The sequence below is a fragment of the Alligator mississippiensis genome, chromosome 3 (assembly GCF_030867095.1).
Source record: "Alligator mississippiensis isolate rAllMis1 chromosome 3, rAllMis1, whole genome shotgun sequence".
Taxonomy (NCBI): domain Eukaryota; kingdom Metazoa; phylum Chordata; order Crocodylia; family Alligatoridae; genus Alligator; species Alligator mississippiensis.
In genome coordinates, this window is record NC_081826.1 from 287877623 (window position 1) to 287900735 (window position 23113).

The 23113-nt window shown below is 50.9% G+C and overlaps 1 long non-coding RNA gene across 1 annotated transcript; it reads right to left on the bottom strand.

Annotated features, from left to right (window-relative positions):
- Positions 1 to 12191: 12191 nt before the first annotated feature.
- On the bottom strand, positions 12192 to 20672 carry LOC109285240 (uncharacterized). Its single transcript, XR_009461172.1, has 3 exons — positions 13724 to 20672; positions 13475 to 13560; positions 12192 to 12961 (listed from the first exon to the last, which is right to left on the bottom strand). It is a non-coding gene; the product is annotated as an uncharacterized LOC109285240 (long non-coding RNA).
- Positions 20673 to 23113: the final 2441 nt, after the last annotated feature.

Genomic DNA, 23113 nt, shown 5'->3' on the forward strand with positions numbered 1-23113 from the left:
GGCAAATCCAAATGGGCCCCCAAGCAGCAAAACAGCATAATAACCCCCTAAAGCCTTGTCCAGAAGCAGATATTAGGAAGGGAGGTAAGCTCTTTAATATGCTCCCTTTTTTCCAGCTTGCCTGGGTCCAACCCCCATGCTTTGCTCTGTATTTATGGTGCCTGGGATTCCAAGGTAGTCTCCCACCCATCTATGAGCCAACTCCAGGACTGCTTAGCTGCCAAAACTGCTTGGGAGCTGGAGCATTCAGTCCAATACGGACATTTCCTCTCAGACCCTAAATGTCAGTCTTCATAAGTATTAAACTCCTTAAAGATTCAGCAGAATTAATATGGATGCCCAATCCCTGTCTAGGGACAGGAAGTCGTCCCCCAGTGCTATTTGCCATGCTGTGTCCTGAAACCTGGTTGAGAAGAATCCTGGCTTTTGATGGAAACTTATTTTTTGGCTAACCTTCTGTTCACTTGAAGGGAGAAAAGGAGGTTGTAAACTGCCGATCGCCCTGGTCTTTATGTATCAGTGGGCGGTGACTTAAAAGATAGTGTCTTTGGTACCAGATGGACTATGGGATGTTTACGGATCGATGATACGGGTCTAGGTTTCTAGATGGCACGTGTCTCAGGGACAGGGTTTGTGTGAAAATGCTTCAAGTACTGCTGTTTGCTGGCAAAGAGAGAAGGGCCAGCAGAGAACAAAGGAGCATGTTAAAGCTTCAGGAACAGGCTCACAATTATTATCCTGATAGCTCAGAAAATGTAAGCCACTTTCTGACATAAAGAGAGTAATTCCCTTTTCGTTTGGCTCAGGTAAGTGTCAAAATAACCTGATTCTTGCAGCATTTGACTGTAGCACCAGGCAGTCGCAAGTAGACTTGGTCTAAAGAAAAAACCTTTATTCTTCAGGGATATTTTGTCCACAGCTTTTGAAGAATTTTGAAACTTGTATTCAACCAGCCACTTGAAATAGGGATATCAATAAAAATGCACTGCTAACTGCGAAGAAATAAAAGAGGTCTTTGATATCAAGGTTTCAAAAAGAAAGGTTTTTATTAGACCCGCAAATGTCAAGAAAGGTTAGAGAGAAGCATTATATTTGAGATCTCTTCCCACAGAGCTACGCACACAGGAAGTACAGAGTACTACTGGAACATAAGCCAATCCATAGCAGGCTACACAATAGTGGGGAGAAAGAGGATTTGCCTCAGTGTATAGGAAAGGCAACATTTTTCTATCTAGAGTACCAGCTATCTTTAATATCCAGATAAAATGAATTAAACTTATGTAAAAGATCCATGCACAATGGGGAAAAATTAAGCTAAACCACATTCTTATATATCTACCAAAGAAGGATGCTGCAGACTTATCATCACCTCCGCCTGCAGAGGAGGCTGTGCTTTGATAACATTTTAGAGAGGTTCACTCTTGATGCATTTTAAACAGGAAAAATTGGATAAAATAATCAGTTCATTACAAAAAGCCATGCCCTTTGGGGACATTAAAAAAAAAAAAGCCCCGCTGTGTAATAGCAGCAGCTGCCCAAAAACAGGTCGATCACTGGTTCTGTTCTGAGCCCCTGTAACATGAGGAAAGGCCTTCCTTGTCGTGAGCCCTTCAAAGTACTAAATAGTGTTGGACTGGGGTTGGATACCAGGGGAAGTCGATTCCTGTGGGGGCTTCTCTTGGGGGATGAAAGCAAGCATCAGAAGAAGTCAGTGGTCACTGCTCAGGTCCAGGGAAGTTAAGTTCATGGATTAAGCTGCCAGTAAGCATATAGATTCATAGCTGCTAGGGGCTGGAAGGGACCTTACAAGATCATAGGGTCCAGCCCCCCTGCACTTGGGCAGGAAAGACTGCTGGGATCAAATGACCCCCAGCAAAGTGGGTGTCAAGGTGATTTTTGAAGAGCTCCAGGGTGGGTGACTGTACCACCTTTGGGGGCAGCCTGTTCCAAACCCTTGGCGGTCGACTTGCAAAGAAGTTTCTCCTTGTGTCCAATCTGAAGTGATCTTCAATTAGTTTGTGCACATTGTTCCTTGTCTTCCCCTGGGGTGCCTTGGTGAACAGATGCTCCAGGCCCTGATGTACGCCCCTGATATGCTTACAGGCTACCACCAAGTCCCCTCTGAGTCTTCTCTTCTCCAAGGGACAGTTCGCATCCTCTTCGATGCAGAAGCTCAGAACAACAGCCCCATGCAAAAGGCCAGCTCCCTTCTTTGTGCGAATAGCCACTGCTCAGCCGAAGTGCGGTGGACCACCGAGCGGTTCACACTGATCCAGCTGACCTGGCTGTTTGTTGGGTGCAGGGTATTCAAAACTGTTCAGAGGTGGCAGGTGATTAATGCTTTGCAAAGCTCGTCATGAGTGACATCTTTCTCAAGCCTTGTTGGTGCTAAGAGAAACGAAACCCTTACGTGGTGCTACCCTAAGCTCTGGTCTAAGCAAAGGTGAGGAGCATGGCAAATAAAATGTGCTGCACTCAGACACTGTCATTAGCTGCCCAGTGAAAACCATTGCTTCATCAGCAGGTGGTGAAAGACACCATAAACTGTGAAGGGAGGAGGATGGTGGCTGCAGAGCTGAAGAAAACTGGTGTGGGGGGATGGGGGGTTGGACAAATAAGTAAGTCCTCTGAAGGACATGGGCCAATATACCTGAGGCTTTTACCAAATAAAGCAGATAAAGTAAATAGTCTCAGAGTGAGTCTAAAAAAGCAGGTCCTTCAAGCCACCCAAGAGTCTGGAGGTGATTCACGTCATATAGCAACTGCAGGGTGCACGTTTCTATCCGTACTCTGCGGCGTTCAAGAGTGAGAGATGGATTGTGCATGGAAAACCCGAGCTGAGTGCTGGCCTTCAGCCAAAGAGGATTGAAGCTCTGCCCCGTGGCTGGGAGCAAGCTGCAGGGAAGGCGGCTAATTCAGAGTCCGCTGCGACTGCCGGGGCATCCTGTGGGTGCAGAAGTACACTCGAGGTTGGAGGCTTTGTACGTCTCGGTGCCACACGACTAAGGATGCTCACCCTCCCTCGCAGCAGCCAAAGAGAGCTTCTGTGAGCCTATTACAATTAGATGTGGGGCTTAATGCACATTTCATCTGCATGGTGGTTTATTGTAGGGCATTCATTGCCTTGTTTCCTTCCAAATATTTGAACAAACGTGTAAATGAATCCAGCTAATTACCCAGTGCATGTATTGTTTCAAATGTAAAGATAATGTTGCTATGTGTACTGACTTGCTTCACTTTGCAGGCAAATGATGCTACAAAAATAGGGACAAGAGAAAAGGTGGTCTGAGGAAATCCTCTCCCCAGATGGGTTAGCATCCACGGATGCTACTTGCCCCATAAAACATTCACCCTCCATCAGCCTGTGAAGCCAACCTGCATTTCTGCGTGCAAGGCAGACAAGCCAAGAGAAGCCTGGCTCCAGGCCCTACAGCTGGGTTGCTCAACCAAAATCCTTCCGAGAGGTTCACGTAGTGTGTCTGGTGAGCTGGCTGGAAGTGGTGCACACCGACAACCACAGGAGGAACCTGCCAGCAAATGCACGCACTCCCTTGGCTGTTTTCAAACGCAGTGGTGGCTAACACTCCTCAGCTAGGCCGCCACCTTTTCCCTGAGCGCTATGTTGTGCATGGAAACTGCGCTACCTTGACCCTAGATTTGTGCTTGTGCCAAGAGTGAAGAAAAAGGCTACCTGGGCTGAGTTGTAGCCTGCCGTTCTCAAGAGGGACACTTTGGGAGGTCCAGCGTGAGCATGATCTGCTGAGAATACTTTGCTGAAACTAGGACATCTAGATGCCCTTTTCGCCCCAGGGGAAGATTTCAGTCTGGGCCTGGCTGTCAGCCCCAAAGACAGCTCCCTTATCGGTTCCCCATAGCCTTGTTTCTTTTGCCTGGAGGAGTGTTAGTCGCTGGTTTAACACTGTAGTTTTGTACCAGTCCTGTTGTGAGCATTGACAGGTGACAAGGAGGAGTAAGGTGCTGAGAGAGCTGGAGGGACAAGAGAGTTGTCCCAGGGTGGACAGAGGAGAGAAAAGTGTAATCCCAGGCAGGACAGAGAACTGCAGTAGCACAAAAAGAATTGCTGGTTTGGACTTGAGCAGTCTGCTGGCTGGTTTGGGACCTCAGCGTGCTATAAGACACATGATGATGATGAAAATACTCTCCATCCCCTGAGCCGACCAGAAAGAAGGAAGCCCTAGAGGTAGGGGTGTTATGCGTGGCCTGGGAAGCCCAGATCTCAAAGGCAGAGCCTTGCTACCTGTGAAGCCATGCCAGGGCTGGTTTGGGGGTCCTGCAGGAGAAAGGTTTAAAAAGGAGGTGGATAAAGGAGCTGCTTAAACTTCCCTAGGTATTTATTTTTCCACAGTTCAGAAATATTTAAGTGCAAAAGGCACAGAATGGGTGAATTTTGCCTGTGCTATTTCATGCATTTAATCTGTTTTAAAGGTGGTGGTGCACAATCCCGTGAAGCTTGAAAACTGCTTTTCTAACTTGTTTTGGAGAAGCTCTAGCAGAAGCTCCAGCGCCTTTAAAATCTTATAGGAGAAAAGCCCTCAGGTTTGGGAACTGCCATTTTTCTGTACCCCATAAAATTCCACCCAGGTTTCGTTCAATTATAAACTTTTTGAAAAATAATCATGGGTTGTTGTTTTTTTGTTTGCGCCACTCAGCAGAGACCCTGGCACTGTACCAAAATAATAACTCAACCTGGACAACCAACATATTTGGGGTAAACTATTTCATATCTGTGAAATGGAGTTGATGAGTTCTTGTTCAAAGCAATGTAAAGATTTCTTAATATCTTTGAGGTTCAAATACTTAGGGGATTGGCACATGGAGGTAAATAGATAATGAAGATTAAGTGACTTGCCAAAAATTATACAGCAACTCTTGACAAATCAATCCAGAACCCAGGCTTCCTCCATTCTAATCATTAAGCGGCACTGCCAAAAAAAATCCAGAAAGCTTAATACATTTTTTGACAGGATCATATGATAAACTCCTAGTTCCTACAGCTTGCAATTAATCTTAAACCTTGAGTAATTGTCAACACCTACCCGATTTAGTTTTGCTTTCTGTCATTCCTTATCTTAGCTTTTGATATTGGACAACTCTAACTGAAGAGCAGAGAGCATGCTAGCCGCGTTCCTGCCCAGGACAGTGCAGTTCCCCGAGGTAAGTGGAGATGAGCTAGTGTGGGGCTTCCCTTTCAGCTGTTGTTCCAGACTTTACATCACGCCAGGGTGTGGTGCAGCTTTGCAAAGGATAATGTACCGTGCAGAGCTGAAACCTGGGTGCCTGCGGGGGAAGCATTTTGGAGTCAGCAGTTTCGCTGGTGACTCACCCCCCACACTGCAGAAGAAGTTGCCCAAAGAGACTTTTCATTTGACAGGCGATGCCGTATCGCAGCAGCTGGAGGAGTGTCTCTCGGCTGTGAAAAATGGGTCACCAATGTCAGCTGTGCAGGGGGTAACAGGTGGGTCAGTGCTGACTAAGCTGCGACCCACCTACACATCAGGGAGATAAAGGAAAATAAAGGAGAACGGTGAGGAAGAAAATGGGTCAATGGGATTTTAAGCAACAGTCTCCACAATGGGTAATAGCAGTGCAAAATCATACTTGTATGTCACCCTTCTCCTAATTATTGCATTATCACTCAGTGTGTTTTACCCAATGGCATGCTCCTTGCTGGAAGCAGCATGGGTGCATCATCATCATCACGTAACTTGAATTCAGGAGAGGTGGTCGCCATTCCTGGCTTAGCCCTGCTGCATGACTCTGAACAAGTCCCTTCCCTTTTCTGTGCCTCTTTCTCCGTCTCCAAGAGGAAGTGGTGATACTCGCATTTTTCTGCAGAACTCTTTTAAAAGATTACAAAGTCTCTTTTTGGAGGGACACGTTGTTTATGTTCTTGCCCAACCCTGCTTAATATTCCCATTTTTCAAAGGCCTGTCCATGCAGCGTACATACTGCGTTCTTCTCATGGAGGAGCTGAGCATTACACGTTAGTGTGTCTGTTCTTATGACACTGCTAAGTGCAGGATAACGCCTTTTGAGTTACCTGTCTGTTGCTGCCCTCCCTTTCTCCTGTTTCCCTACTGGGTGGTTATGATGACCATGTATGATCTCCCCTTTGAAAGAGGGGAATCTATGGAGGGCCCTTCCAGTCCTGTGTTCCTGCTTTTTGCTCCAGGACCAATGAGGCTTTATATTTCCTAAGGGAGGCCAGAGCCACATTCATGGGACGCTTTACCCTTGTGCTGTGCCAATACGCAGAGCCTTTAGAGACCAAGGACTCAGAGTAGACAGTTTGCATACCCATATAGAAAGATGTCCATCGTCATCATCATGCCTGCCAAAGGCGACAGGTTGAACTTGCTGATGGCAGCTGCACTAAAACCAGAACAGTGCAGCTGACCTTCAGAAACTGTTTCACCCTTTTCCATTTCTGCTGGCATAAAGGAGGTGGACGCTGCTGCTTTTGATCATCTGATTTCCTTGCCCTCTCCCTGCCCCCCACCCTCTTCTCCATCCAATTTCAGGTTTTCTTCTTGCAAGAGTTATGAAAAGAAGTGGTCTCACTGCTCTTGCTGAGAGTCATGTCAGCTCTTCAAAACTACATGGGCAAAGGATTCTGCTTCTACCTCCAAGAGCAGAAAGAGGGTCTTTGTGCTATCCTACAGCTGAGGAGACTGAACAAAGATATGGGCTCTCTCAGATTCATGATACTAACGTTCACCTCTGCTGTTGGAGCGCTGTAGGCTCATGACTGATGAGTGGCTGTTCATACTGCCACATCACGACCCACCAGGTCATGAGAAGCACTCCCATTTCAATACCTCCAGATTCTCCATCGCACTGAGGGTCTTTACTCACTACCCCACTATTTGTGGCACACTTCGGGTAAAGGGATGTCCGTATCTCCCTTGACTTACATGATGGGATGATCAGGAAATGATCTTATGAGGAAATGCTGACAAGACTAAGCTATGCTGTTAACGAGGAAAAGTTAATTAGGGAAAGGAGGGTTCCTTATTAATTAGAAACCTGCCTCTTGGGAAGGGATGGTCACCATACAGTTATACTAGCCCAAGCTGAACAGGCTGGTTAAATGCCCGGCTTGGTTTTCTGGTTTCAATCCCCAACAACAGACAGTAGTGAAAGAATAAATGTAAATGGTTATTATTAGAACAGTAAAGGTATTGAACATATATACAAATATCATATAGGATAGGGGTGGGCAAAATGTGGCCCACTGGCCAGATGTGGCCCACCAGGCCATTCTGCAGGGCCCCTAAAAAATTTAGAAAATGTATAGTTACCTGCCCCTGGCTGCCTGTCATGCGGCCCTTGATGGCTTGCCAAAACTCAGTAAGTGGCCCTCCGCCCAAAATAATTGCCTGCCCCTGATATACAAGGAGGAGGAAAAGGAAGGACTGGGCAGCACTCAGCTCAGTCGCTGGCACAACACTCAACAACCCTTTCACTGAAACGAAGACCCACCAAGCTGGACAATTATTCATGAGACAAAAGCACAAATATCAACGCCAAAAAGAACAAACACATAAATAATAATGCGACCAACATCCAAATGCTGAGACGTATCGTTATGCACACATACACACAGACATAGATACCAAACAAGGACCACACACGAGCTCACAAATCCAGAAGACACAAAGGCTTAGAAGAAGAGAGCCTCCTTGCTCCATCTAGAGCAGGAGCAGGCAAAGCCTGGCCCATGGGCTGGATTGGGCCCATGGTGGACTCCATTTCCCAGCAGCCCCTGTCCAAGTCGCTGTGGCCAGTTTCCATGGAGACCCCAGCAGTGGTGACAGTGCAGAGCCAAGGTTTCCATGGAGACCAGCCCCAGCAGCACTGGCAGGGCGTGCGGCTGCGGGGAGCTGCTCTGAGGTTGGGGCTGGGATTGTGTGATGGTGACGGCGTGGTCCAGAGCCGGCGCAGAACCGCGATCCACTGCCTGCATGCCCCAGCCCTGCTGTCAGGGGCTCACCACTGCTGGGGTTTCCATAGAAACCAGCCACAGCAATGCAAGCAGGGGCTACTGGGAAATGGAGTCTGGCTGCCAGCCAGATGTGCCCACCCCCAATCTAGAGAGTCTCCTTGCTCTACCTCCCCTTGGCCACACTTTACAACGCGAACCAAGCCTCACCACCACCAAAACCCACCAAACAACCCACACACAAACCCCACTCCCCTCGCTCCACCAAACCCGCACAGAGCTCTGCTCAGCTCCCTTTTTATCCTCTCGCTCCAGCCAATCAGGGTTCTCTCACACTTGTCAATCATACATTTGATACTTCTTCACTCCTTCATCCAATCCTCTCCCAGAGTTAGGGTGGCCATCATAGAGGATGGTCCGGTTGTCCTCTATTGATATGAAGTCCGACGCCTTTATGTCTTGAAGAGAAAAACAGAGGACATAAAGGCGTCCGGTTTCGTATCAATAGACAACAGAGGACAGAGTAGCAGAAGACCAGAACATCCTCTGTGATGGCCACCGTACCCAGCGTACCTCAGCAGGGTAGCTGCCACTCACACACACTTACCTCCCATTTGCTCCCTGTAGAGCTTTCAATGCCTTGGGAGATGAATCTGAACGCTGTAGCCATATCCTGTGCTTTATGTTGACAGGGCTAAATTTTTCTTAAATCACCCAAATCTGTGGTCATAGGAGGCCACTATAGGCCAGGCTAAATCACTGTGAAGACTCTCATCATGCCATGCTACCAGCTGAGAGCTCCACTGCCCATCAAGGCCACCTCTGCCAGCTCTCCAGCATCTTCGGTCTGCTTCTGAAACAGCCCATATCTGCAAGGTTGCGACCAGTGCATTCAGCTCACGATTGTGAAGTGTTATGCACTGCACGTGGCTGGGAGTTTGATGCTAGCCTTGGAGAGCAGTGCTTTAGTCTTTGTTTGACTAACATGGCTGCTGTTCCTCATCCCACCATCCTGAAGGGGAAGCTGTTTGACAGAAAGGACAAGTAACTGCGTAACCTGGTTCTTCCAGATATAGTCAGTGTGGATCCCACGGCCCACCTCCCACCTCACCTTGGACCCCTCAGCTCAGAAGGGTTTTGGGTCACAAGGGAGATGTGGAGCTGTGTTTTTGCATTGGTCCACGTGGTATCCTGGGGGTAAGCTTCACCACTACAAATCACGTGAGACTGGCTTTTCTACCAGAGCAGACAGACTATTTTCGACTTGTGCTAGTGCAGACAGGGCCTGCACAGGGAGTGAGGTGGGTATTGCAAATGTTCTTTCCCTGTGGATAGATTCTTCTGGGCTCCATTTCGCTGGCGGGCTCAGGCATCCCTGCGCACACAATAATGCACCTACACAGCGCACACAGCTGAGGAGAGGTCAGGTCCTCCCAGTGCCCTTGTGTCTCTAGCACTGTGGTTAGGCCCCCTGCTCCCAGTCCCTTTCCCCGTGCTATACACCTATCCCCACACTTGCTGCACACCTTTCTTGATGCCCATAGTGATACAAGTGGTCCCCTCTGAACTCTGGAGGGGATCTATGTCTACAGAGTCACCACTCCTGGAGACAGAGCAGCAAGCTCTGGTAAGGTCCTTAGGGCATAGAGACCCATTCCTGCAGCACTGAAGCCCCTTTGAAGTACTTAGAAAAGATGTTCACAAGACCCAACTCGCTTCCTATGCTATGTTCAGCCCTTCCTCAAGGAAGTTCTCATTGAGGCTAAGTCTTGGCGAAACATAAGCCAGAGCCTGATTATTCCCCCTGCTACTCGCATGAGCATAGGAAGGACTGATGTGGCTAGCCAATTAGCACGCTAGTATCCCTCCTATAACCTTGTTCAGGCTCCCCACGTGGCTTCCTCCACCTTGATCCTCACTTACCTGTGGGCTTCTGCCTTGGTCCCTTCTGGAACCTAATTGAAAGCCCTGCTCACTAGGCTGGGGACCTACATACATAGATGTTCTTCGCCCACTTCCTTGGGCAAACTCCATCTCTCCCAGCAGTCCTTCCTCCTGGTGCACCAGACCATGACCAAAAAAACCAAAGCCCTCCAGGTGAACCCATCTCTGCAGCCACGTGTGGATCTCTAAGTTGCCTCTGATCCTTCCTGGTCTCCCACCCATGACCAGATGCAGCTGGAGCCCTATCTCCCTCATCTTCGGGGCCATGACCCCGCAGTTACATTTGATCTTTTTGGAGTCACCAACCACAACTTTGCTTCCTCCTAGGGAGCTTTTGTCCTCAAGTTTGCCAACTTGGCCTCTTCCACTACTGAAGCAGGCTCCTTCTCCTCTGATGCCAGGGATTCTCATCTGTTCCTCATCACCAGGGCTGGGGCTCAGACATGGAGCACCAAGAAGAAGCTGCCAGTTTCCCCGCATCCTGAGCCCCCAGTTGTTGCTTGTTCCCTTAAGTCTTTTCTGGCTGGCTCTTTTCTCCAAGCTCAGAGGTCTCCTTGAGCAGCATAGCATTTAAATCCTCCTGAATACAGATCGTATTCAGTTCCCTGGTTCCCGAGGGAATCCACCAGGCAGCACCTGTCGCAGAGGAACCGCTCCCCTGCGTGGATGTCTGGGCAGGTACATGCAGACCTCTTTCCCCGCACAGCCGGGCCAGGAGCCGGGTGGCAGCCGCAGAGACTGGAGGCCCCATGTAGACAGAGCCCTCAGACACCGCTAGCAGGGACAGTGCCTTGGATGTTTAAATGCCCCCGCTCTGCTTGCATGCTTCCTGTTAGCACCTCCTAGGAAAAAAAAAGAACTTCTCTCTCCATCCATTATACTGCTCGTTCTCACCAAGCGTACACAAATAAGGGCCACTGACAGACAGAAGAAGCCCCACACCAACAATACTCCCACCCAACCTCCCCTGTTTGCTGGCTCCCTGTATGGCTAAGACTCTGGCTGGTCTAGCCTGTCTGCCTAGCATAGCCTTACCTCCTGGTTAACATGTAGCAATGCTTTCTTAGCTCAACAGCGGTGTGAAGCTCGCTGCTTCACACAACCCCTCCAGATGGCAAGAGACCCAAACCGCAAAGCCCGAACCAAGCAGACGCACCCTCCCAAAGCCTCTCTCCAAAGCTACAAGGCTTCCCCCTTGTCTCCCAACGGTAGTCCCACTCCAACTACCCTGTTTTCTGGAGGTCCGGGGTCACTGGGACATGTTTTCCAAAAGAACATTAACCAGATCTTTCCCCGGTTGCCAGCCAAAGGGGAGTGCCAGTTCATTCACCCTAGCAGGGAAGGGAGGTGGACCTTCTCTTCCCGGGGGCTTGGGGTGCGGCATGCGTGCTGCCTGTGCCCAGATGGGTCTGCTAGGACCAGGGGAAGAGAAACTGCAGCAGCCAGTGGAGCAAAGAACAGTTTTTGTGTTGGAGACGGGGTCCCCCGCAGCAGCAGCATGATGTTGTCAGAGGAGGGAGTGGTGGGCACTCCTGGCTGTCCCCATCTTCCTGCCAAGCTTTTCCCTAATTGCTTGTCAAGATGTCACCAATGACTTGGGCTGCCACTAGCTGGACAGCTGCACAGGTCTATCTGCCACACACAGAGAGTTGGTAAGGCAGAGGGGATGCCTTAATGAACAGACTCTTTGGCCACAGGCGAGCCCTGGCCACAGCTCCTGGAAACACCAGGAACCAATGGAGAACGGGGCGCAGCTGTTATGGGGGTGGGAAGTGCACCACTGGTTCCTTGTGGCTCACATTTCATCTCCTCACCTGCATCTGGCACAGCTGGATCCTTGTGCTCTCTGATCCTACCAGGCGCTGATCAGAGTTTCTCCCTAAGAACGATTCCCAATTGAATGGGAACTCATATTTCCAAGGGGATTGGAAGGCCCTGAGCTCTCAGAAAGGTGGTGTAGAGCAGGGCCTTGTTCATGAGTGATTGGAGGATACCTGACAGAAGACAGGGTGCTAATGGGGAATGGGGGGCAGCACACAGCTACCACTTCCCCTCCGCTGAGGAACCCCAGGAAACCAGTGGAAGCCAATGCCTGGGAAGCTATGGATGGAAAGGAGGCTTGGCCAAGGCAGGCAGGAGATTCAGGGAGGCAGCTGGATTCCCGGGACCACCTGGTTAGGTGGAGCATCATCTCCAGGCCTTTGTGCCACATTTGCACCTCCGAACGGCTCCATTTCTGGGGATGAGGTTCTCCAGAGCAGGAGTGGGTGCTGGGGTGGGCTCTCTGGGGGGCTAATGTGCACAGCTGCCACATGCTGAGAGAGTGTGATTAGCCTCGCTCCCTGCTCCTCGTGTCCTGGTGATCCTGGCAGCCGACTCCCCCATGCGGGAGTAGGGCCAGGGGAAGGGACTGGAGTGCAAAGGACACAGAGCTTCTTATTATCACCCTCAGCAGCGGGGAAGGCGGAGCAATGATACCGGTCTTCCAGGACAAGGTGACAGAGGAGGGACCAGGCAAGCGCCACGGGCAGACAGGATGCTGCCTCCCACGGGAAAAGGAGGATGCAGTGAGATTCCCAGTGATCTTGGTCAGTTTGTGAGGGGAATTCTCCAGCATGGCTGTCTTCAAATACCACATTCATTGGCCCCGGTGGTCTCTTCCAGTCCTATTTATCCATGGGGTAGCACTAAGTGGCACAAGAAAGTCTTTGGGAGGGTGTACCTGTTTGGTTTGGGCCTTGTGGTCTGCCAGTCTCATGTCCATAACTCAGTGATACTGAGTAAGAATACAGAGAAACCAGGCGTCTTCTCTCTCTGGTGAGCTTGGAAGTCGCTGCTTAGACCTCAGGCCAATCACGGTGACTATACGTAATGGTCATGTCATAGGCTTCCTGCAATGGCACTGGCTTCTCCTTGGCCTGGTGGCATCAGAGACACATGAGCTCTCTCCGGTAAGAAGTGCTCCCACACTGGCTGCTGGAGGATGCTGGTCTCAACTGGGAGAAAATGAGAGCTCTGTCGTGTGCCTGGCAAGGGAGGCATTGATGTGAAAACCTGTAATGGAGGAAGAAGATTCTGCTCACACAACCGCTGAGAAATCATGTTGGTGTGTCATCATGAGCCCCCCAGTGAAGCTAAACCCAGCGTCTGTTGTCCACCTGTATTTTAGACATTATCAGCATTTTGTATAGACAGCTGGAGGAGAAACTGCTTGGCACTTTGTATTGACGTTTCTCCCACTGAGGATGAATTCCCCAGGAGGGGGTTGGCTCCTGGGATGTCCAGCCGAATGATCTGGACACAGATGAAATAGGAAATACCTGGGCAATGGAAGAAAGGCCTTCCCCATGATATCAAACACAGTCTCTGATGCCCAGGAGTGTTTCAAGGTTCAGACACTGAAGAACTGCTCCTGAGCTAGTATCAATCAGCTGAACCACGGTCCAGGCCATGGAGTGGTTGGTAGTGGTTTTCACCAGCTGAACATCTAGCTCTAGTGAAGGGGAGCAATCTAGTTGATCTACTTGCTTACCAGAATGGGAACCCAACCATCATGGGGGACCTTACCTTCCATGTTAGCTTGGTTGATCAATAATCTGTGTTTCTTGGAGAACAGCTCCTGTCTCCAGGGAGCATGAAGCTGCTCAGGCCGCCTGATCCAGAACAGACAGATAAGAGACTTGGTTATGTAAAGTGCCACTCTGACACTCAGGGGCCATGGTCTACCCCACAGACGGCTGCTGACTAGTGAGGGGTGGCATTTCATCTAAGCTTTCCCTTGCGAGGAGCTGCATACATGCACAGCCCCAGGAGTACCTGCATTACTTTGATGTAGAAATTCCCAGCCTCTCCGAAGGTGCCCATGTCTGCTTTTCTGAAGTCCAAGGTTTGTACTCTGCTGCTCTCCTTCCTTGCTTTGCTTGGGGACAAAACCTCTGACATCACATGTTCCTGGCACCCGTCTATAAAAGAAATAACTATGGACCATGTGGAGGCACAAGGATCCCTCCACCACCCAGCTATTCCATCAACCTGATGTAGAGTGTGGTGAAGGGGGGTGGGTGAAGGGAGGTCCATGGGAGGCTGGTAATAGGCAACACTTGGCATTTTTTGTGACATTCCCTGTTTTCAGTGTATTTTCTACACATTAACTGATTAATGGTACCTGGACCTCTTCAGCCTCCGCGAGAGAAGACTGAGAGGTGATCTTGTGACTGCCTATAAATTGATTAGGGAGATGCAGCAAGGGATCGGAGATGCTCTGTTCACCAGGGCACCTCTTGGGGTAACAAGGAACAATGGTCACAAACTGACAGAGAGCAGATTTAGGCTGGATATCAGGAAAAACTTCTTCAAGGTAAGGGTGGCTAAAATCTGGAATGGGCTTCCAAGGGAGGTGGTGCTGTCCCCTACCTTGGGGGTCTTTAAGAGAAGTCTGGATAGGCATCTGGCTGGGGTCATCCTAGGCAGGGGGTTGGACTCGATGATCTGTTGAGGTCCCTTCCGACCCTAGCATCTATCATGCCTTAAATTGGAGAAAAAGTAATAAAAGGGCAGTGGGAGCAGGCTTCAAGTATCTGAAAGCCTGCCATAAAGAAGAGAGAGAAAAGCATTCCCGTATTTGAGTTGGTGACTGGACCGGAAGAGCCTAGAGGTCCCTTTCAACCCTGTGATTCAATGATTCAGAGTTCTTGATGTATTTACTTGGAGTCTCATCATCCTAAAATGCTGACAAAATTACGTGTCTTTTAGGGAACTTGCTTGTTTGAATGTGCACAACTTCTTTGACACTACAGCACTTTTAAACAACCTTGGAAAATGTTCCAGAAAAATTTACACATTTTTTTTAGCACCCAGATGTTTTGAAACCTCCAAGCTCCCTTCCCTTGGAAATCTGCACCTGGGAATGGAACAGGCAGGAAAGAGCACAAGGACAAAATGCAGGAGAGCCACAGTTTCAGGTCCACATTGGAAAATGACTCCACTGAATATTGTTTTCATTTTTGTATAGCCACCCCCGTGCCCTAGTTAATTCAACCTCACTGCACATGTATAATCACCTTTGGTTACCCAGACAGGGAGCATAAGGTTTCCAAGTGGACAGGCTCTATGGTATTGTCTTGAAAATCTACAACCCTGATGTTGCAGGTTCAAGTATCACCATTCTCTGCTAAGTTTTGAAATGCAAACATGAGGAGAAAGGGCAAAAAATCCTACAAAATCAGCTGGCTGGTGAGAAAAGCTGTGTGAACTTCTGCAGAAACTTCTTGCCAACTTCCTCCATCCAGCTCTGCTCTACGATCCACACGGGACGAGGGTGAGGTGTCACTTCTGGGCACCTGCAGCCACTGTATTGAAACACGAGGTGCTCTAGTGACAGGCTGCACAGGCCTTGGGGAGGAAGAGAAGATCGAGCAATCTTAGAAGGTGATAAGAGTGAGGGCCTACTGCCGACATAAGACGTACAGTTAGACTCTCCAGCCACCGTAAAGATCAGAACAGCCCTCCGGCACTGAAGAATTACTGTAGTCTTGAGGAGGAAAAAGCTTTATAGCTGGCTCTGTAACTGAAGTCCTGCTCATTGCACTTTGCCTTCTACAGCTTTTAAAAATCAGCAAGTCCCAGTGATCCAGCTTCTCCTGACAGATCCACCTGCAAGCTTGAGAACCCGAGCTGAACTAGCTCTGACTCACTATCTGGAGGAGGAACCTCTACATTTACTGCATCCTGATTCATAAGCACGTCCTGTCACGCCAGTATGTCATCTTCAGTCTTGAACTTGCAAATGCCAGTGCAATTGCTCTTTACTTCTCATTCCAGGGTGGATGGGAGGGGTCTGCATATTAAGGTGAGAATATATTTCAGAAACCACTGGAGGGCATGGCTAGCCTAGAAGCAAAGGGCGGCTATGATCCCTGATGTCAGGTGACACAGCCCAGCCTCCAGATCTGTGCTGCTAGTTGGAATTAGTCCAAGGGAGAGGAGCACTTATCTGCAGGCCAGTCATAGGCTTGCAGATAAAGCCTGAGCTGACTGCCAGGAACAGATAACATCGGAGACAGTTGGAGAGATTTTTTTAATGCATCTGAATGGCTGAGTACTGGTCTCCTGGAAAGGAAATAGGCCGGGCTCTGAAGCGTGCACACAAGTATAATAACATAGCGTGATTTTCTTCCCCACATACTCATGCCACTCCTGCCTGCACGTGGACATGGTTATACTGGCATCATGGTGCTTTAATCAAGTGTAGCTTTTCCTGCCCTGACCTAACAGAAGCACATTTATCTCAGTATAACTGTGCCCCTAATAAAGGTCTCGTGCTATAATTGTCCTGGGCTGCAGACTGAGAAACAAGTCTTACATGGCTTAAGTGCTACTTAGGTGTCCACATGTAGCTGCCCAAGTGATATTTTGGGCACTACACAGACTCCACATCCTGTTTCCAGCTGTGCAGCCCTGTTTCCCCTCTGCAATACACTCAAAAAGCTCTGCCATGGCCACGTATGCTCTGGGGTGGAGTATGATCACCTGCATAGGTGCTTAACCACACGAGTCCCCGGAAGTGTGGTAGTCAAGGGGAAAAAATGTGCCTCAGAAGCAGAAAGACCCTCTCACTTTTTAGCCCAATGGTTTGGGCAAGATCTTGCCCAGGAAGTGGGGGGCCCTGCCAGAGAGTTTGAACATGCACCTCTCGCTGTTCAAGAAAGTGCAGCCACCACCAGGCTGTGGGGCGGCACCCTCCAAGGTTTCTGTGATGCTGGCCTTTTGGGCAGCCAAACGTGGAAGACAGATGGAGCCAGGAGAACAGCAAGGCAGAGGGACCGCAGTTCAGTGAGAGCCAGTACCACGGAGAGGAAGGGCCCTGCTCCTACCTTCCAGGGCTGTTCTGCACCTTGCACTTAATAGTCCTTGGATAAAGTAGGCAGGCAGGAGTAGCCAGCTCGTACTGGGGAGTCCTGTGCTGCAAGTCTTTGTTCCAGTACATAATTAGCTTCGTATACCAACTGTGATTGCTCCAACGAGACCCAGGGAGGGAACTCTCCTGAGAAGAGCTCAGGGGTGTCAGACTCACCTGCCCTGCCAGACTGGATATGAACCACAGGTCTCCTCAAGGGCCAAATCCAGACCCAACAGTGGTAGCAGGTGCAGGAGACAGTGGCACTGGAGAGTAAAGAGGTAAATGCACGGTCGTTCATCTCCTACAGGCAACGTGCACCCCCATGGGGCTCCGTACGCTGGGTTTTGGCAGCAGGCCTCACCCCTGTGCACCCTGACATGACTTCAGGCCAGGTCCAGCCCCCAGGCAGTATGTTTGACACCCCTGCTTTGGCTTGATGGTTAGGGCAGGTCCTGCTTTCAAGCCCCTGCTCCCAGTTGGCAGAGAAGGAAGTCTGGTAATAATTTGCCAGTTCCCAACCTATGGGGCAAAACAGAGCACACTCCCACTCCAGCCAAGCAGGAAAAGCCTCCTTCACTGCTGCCTCCTGGGCAGACTGGGGGGAAAAAAAACCCTCTTCCCGTTCTCAAATGCCAGGAGGTGTGTCACAGCGCTGGCACATGCTGCAACCCCTCCATTTCAGGAAACATGGGCGTCTGCCGTAACCTGTCATTACTCCAGCCCTTTGGCAGGCTCTGATTGAATGTCCCTGAGAAAACACGCCTGCCACCACCATCCAGCAGGAACTCTCTCAAGGCACTGACTGAACGACCTGATCCCAGCCTCACCCAAGCCCCCATCCTGCAGGACGACTCTTAAATAATGCCATGCCCTGACTTTGTTTGTAAGCCAAGCGGTTTGGTTGCCAGGGTCGTGATCTCATTAAGTGGTGGCTTGCGTTGAACGGTGACAAGCCTTCACAGCACTCCATGGGTATCCTCATTTCCTTGTTCGCAGTGCTTCATCATGCTGAGTGCTAAGGCAGTGGAAAATAACATTGCTGAAAATAGCTCCTGCAAATGTTCGGTGGTGTTTTTCCATTATTATAGCACAGTGGCAGCTCTGCCAGGCTGGGAAACCCCTCTCTGTTTAGAGGCTTCCTCTTCTAAGTGCTCTGCAATCCACGTGTTTGGTGGACTGACTTCAGATTCAGTGCGGCTCATGGAGAGGAAGGGGCCACATCCAGGATCGTCTGATCCAGGGGGTCCCCAGGTACAGCCTCCAGAGAACCAACGCAGATTTCTGCAAGGCTGACAGAGCAACCAGCGTGGTTTTTGTACAGACCAGAGGGTGGGATTATGTCCTAATGGTCTCAGTCACTCCATGTTTATCCCAGCTAGTGCAAAATTAAAAATGATAGTCAGAGAAATTGCTGGACTCTTCAACTGCAGGCTGAAATCATAAAGCAGCTGGAAAGCTTTGCATTTTTATGGACAGAGCAGCAGAAAGGGTGTTGTGGCCTGCCAGGATCAGGGGAACAGGGGATGCTTCTCACTCGGTGTCTGACCCATATTTCCTGTGCACCATTATGGGACCTGGAGGGGATGCCCTTCCAGCGGGGCCAGGTGGTAGGCAGAGGCAGCTGAGCAGAAGCCAGCTGGGCAGTGTCAGGTAGTAATCTTCAAATAAAAAGGAAGGGGTCCTGCTCCAATCCACATCTGCTAAAGGGTAGATTTTGTTCAGGGGGCACAAGCCAGGAGTGGCAGAAGGGGATTTAGAGGAGATAAATTGTGCTGGCAAATATTTGTGGGACAGAAGAAGGCTGTAAGAGTCAAAGGAGAAGCGGGGCTGGGGAGAGGAGCTGTGGCAAGGGAAAGGAGGTGAGTGGGGCAATGTGGGGGTGGCAGGGTATGGATGATGTCTGTAACTGGTGTGTCTGAGCCGGTCTCCCTCCACCCCAGGTGATCTGCCCCCTGCACCCATGAGGAGTCTGAGCCACTGTCCTTGCCCCCCTCATGAAAGCGGGACCTGAGGGGCGATTGCTGCCCCTCGGGTTTCGTCCGAGTCCATCCACCTGCCCCCCAGTATGAGCTGAGCTCTGGGGGAGAGGAGGGGAGGGCTGTTTGAAGAGCTGGGGGTATCATTTTCTCCCCTAACCCATGAGGGCCCGTGAGGGGGGAGCTCACCATCCTGGGCAGATCCTGAGCCCTGTTCTCTGCCCCTGTGCATATGCTGGGATCTGGGGGAACCGCAGCTCCTCCAGTGGGTGTCCCGAGGCCCCAGTGCTCCCCAGTGTTGGACTGGGGGGGCCTGCAGGACAGCCCAGTGGGCACTTGAGCACACAGGCCCTGCTGTGGGTTGTGTGAGAGGAAGAAATGCCGAGTTTGCACGCAAACCACCCCAAGTCCTAATGTCACAAAACCAGAACCCAGTGCAGCCCCTCCCCACCTCCAGCCTTCGCCTGCAAGGAAAACCATGCTCTGGACGATGCTGCCATCTCACCTGGCCCATGAGCTGGTGGTAGTGCAGGAGGCTGGTGTTGCTCATGGTATCAGAGGCTCCCGGCTGGGTCCACGTGTGTCACTGTTGTGTACGTGCTCAGGGCAGGGAGCAGGCACCACAGCGCTCTGCAGACGGCCACAGGCAAGCAGAGACGTCGTGGCGTGCGTACAGTCCCGGGAGTGTGGTGCACAAGGAGGGAGCGCGGCAGCACCAGCATCCCTCCTCTGGTTACACAGGGATCACCTCTCAGGTGACCCGTTGAGGTCCAGCGAGCCCTTGGTCTTCTCTGCCCTACCTGCTGATGAAGGCACACCGAATAAAGCTGGATGAAAATAGCTAAGCGTGTGCCTCACCCCAGCCAGTCTCCTCGGTGTGACTTTAGAAGGGTCCTCACATCCCACAAGGCATTTCCCCAACTTGTCTGGCCTGGCTTAGAGCGGGGGGATCCTGCCTCGAGCAGCAGTGTGGACCAGACGGCCTCCTGAGCCCTCCTGCCCTGCTCAGCTGCTTCCCTAGAGGCAAACATCAAACACCGCTTGGATGAAGGGGCTCTTCAGCGTGATTGCTCCTCGCACCCACCCCAGACTGCACAGTGCGCAGCAAGGCCCATCTCCTCACCGCTCCACGCCTGCTCCAGCTCTTCAGCCCCATCTGTGCCTTCCTAAAGCAACACAACAGAGCACGTGCCATTTTTATGCAGCCAGCCCTTAAACCAACTTCCTCTCCAGCCTGCCGTAGTTATGGCCACCTCAGGCTCAGGACCTCCAGCTGGCCCCTCACTGGGATGCTGCAAAGACATTGCATTAGTTTTAAGTCTTCTAACGAGAATATTTGGCTACAACTGTCCCACTTGTGTCCCACCTGTGCCTGGTGCTCAGTGGAAGATGTAATCCCCCGTCAGCCAGAGTTCGCACAAGCCACCGAGGCAATGAGCTGGAAGTGAAAATATCCCTCTCTCCCACAGCAAAAAATGCCCGGCTGGCGGGACAGGCTGGATTACTGACAAGTGAAGGGTGGTGGTGGGTGTTTTTCTCCCACCTCATTTGCTAACCACAAGCAAATTAATGTTGGTGCAGCTATGCTAAGTGGGGCAATGAGGCCATCTGGCGACCGCTGACCTGCACTGCAGGCAACCCTGAGGATTGCAAAAAGAAGCGGACCCGCCTGAGTATTGCTCATTTGCAACCCTGCAAGCAAGAAGAGGCCGACGGTGCCTTGTGGTGCAGGAATGGTTCAGAGCACTTTGGTGGAAGAACACAAAGAGTGTGTGCTTCAAAATGAGCAGCGCCCATCCCTGAATGAGAGTCCTTGGTTCTCCACCGCCGGAGACTTCAGCGTGGCAGTACCCAACACTGAGGTGCACGGTCGCCTAGGGCAATCCAGAGGGCTGAGCCAGGCCCCCCAGCTCCTCGTGCAGTGCATGGGGACAGCTGCGCACTGCCGAGCGGTGACTGGGGAGCCGGCCAGGATCCAGAGGCCTGAGCCCTCTCTTGCACTTAGGCTTTTAATCCTTTCCCTTCGGCTCCAAGGAGCCGTCAGCCCTTTCTGTCAAAGCAAAGCAGGCAGAAGAACCAGTCTCCGCTTGCCTGATAGCCAAGGACAATGGTACCCAACCTCTTCGCCCCGTGGGCTGGATGAGTGCTGCCAGGCCAGTACACAGGTTGGATCTGGACCATGGGCCTAACCCAGGGGGAGAGGGGGTTTGGCCAAGGCCCAATCCTGGCAAGCAGCAATGGCCCAGGGCCTGACCCCCGTGCATGGCAACAGCCCACCTGGGGCCCAGTCCCGGTGCATGGGAACAGCTCATCTAGGGACCAATCCTGGCGCCAGGGGCCAACCAGGTAGGGCTGATCCAGCCCAGTGGAGCTTGGAAATTTGACAGTAGGGGAGCAGTGGCAGTGTTCATTGCCAGTGTTCCCCTGCTTCCAAATTCTCACGTCTGTAGGGACGTGATAACATGGCTCTGTGGGCTGGGGCTCGAACACTCGTGGCCCAGGGGGCTGGCAACTCACTGAGCGTGCAGGAGTCCTGTGTCCAGTTCCTTCCACTGCACGAGTGCCTCTGAACTCCTGACTGGCAAAGAGATCACCACGCAGCAGAAGGTGCCGAGTATTTCAGGATGGAGAAGACCACTTGCCATTTGTCTTTCATAGATTCATAGACATTAGGGTCAGAAGGGACCTCAATAGATCATCGAGTCCGATCCCCTGCATAGGCTTCTTGTTGAAGCTGTGCCCATGTGCAGCAAAACTCTCCAGACCCATTGGCCAAGAGGGAAGACACAAGCAGGGGCACGGCTCTGCAACCTAGTGATTATGGCACTTGCATGTGATGGGGGACATGGGGTCTCACCCCTGCTCCACTAAGTATTTCATGTGACACAGCATAGGGAATCCTCTATGAGATCAGGGTGTGAGGAAGGCATGAAAGCAGAAGAGAGGTGACCAGGGCAACCCCCAGGACAGTCCAGGCCTGGAACAAGTTGTTATATCAGACCCTGCCTCCTTCCCTACCTGATAATCACAAATCTCCTTCCAGCTCAGATCTCAAATGCAGGGTCATAGATTCATAGATTTTAGGGCAGGAAGGGACCTCAATAGATCATCGAGTCCGACCCCCCGCATAAGCAGGAAAGAGTGCTGGGTCTAGATGACCCCAGCTAGATACTCATCTAACCTCCTCTTGAAGACCCCCAGGGTAGGGGAGAGCACCACCTCCCTTGGGAGCCCGTTCCAGACCTTGGCCACTCGAACTGTGAAGTTCTTCCTAATGTCCAGTCTAAATCTGCTCTCTGCTAGCTTATGGCCATTATTTCTTGTAACCCCCGGGGGCGCCTTGGTAAGTAAAACCTCACCATTTCCCTTCTGCGCCCCCATGACGAACTTATAGGCAGCCACAAGGTCGGCTCTCAACCTTCTCTTGTGGAGGCTGAAGAGGTTCAGGTGCCCTAGTCTCTCCTCATAGGGCTTAGCCTGCAAGCCCTTAAATATATGAGTGGCCCTTCTCTGAACCCTCTCCAGGTTATCCGCATCCCTCTTGAAGTGCAGCACCCAAAATTGCATGCAGTACTCCAACTGCGGTCTGACCAGTACCCAATAGAGGGCTGATGCACGATAAAGTGCTGTTAGCTTTTCTGATGGCTTCGTCACACTGAGGACCCATGTTCATCTTGGAGTCCACTAGGACTCCAAGATCCCTTTCCACTTCCGTGCCACCCAGCAGGTCATTCCCTAGGCTGTAGGTGTGCTGGACATTTTTCCTCCCTAGGTGCAGCACTTTGCATTTCTCCTTGTTGAACTGCATCCTGTTGTTTTCTGCCCACTTATCCAACCTATCCAGGTCTGCTTGTAGTTGTTCCCTGCCCTCCGGCGTGTCCACTTCTCCCCATAGCTTTGTGTCATCTGCAAACTTGGACAGAGTACATTTCACTCCCACGTCCAAGTCGCTGATGAAGACATTAAAGAGTATCGGTCCAAGGACCGAGCCCTGCGGGACCCCACACCCTTCCAGGTCGATACCGACCCATCCACTACTATGGGACTATCATGGCTGCCTGTAGTTCAGGGTACATACTGTAAGCAAGTGTAAAGTGTTCTCAGCATGGTTTTACAGAGCAAAATGAGCAATTTTTACTTTAAAAACTTTCATGATCCACTAACAATGTCAGCCAGTTCCCCTGCTTCTACTTACACCCTCCCCTGAATGCCGAGGCCTGGAAAAATTCCCTTGCTGTCCATCCAGCAGACAGCAGTGGCGGTGACATCCCTTTCTTAGAAACAGAAGAAACACCATCTTACAGTCACTGGGTTGCAACCGGAGCCATAGCC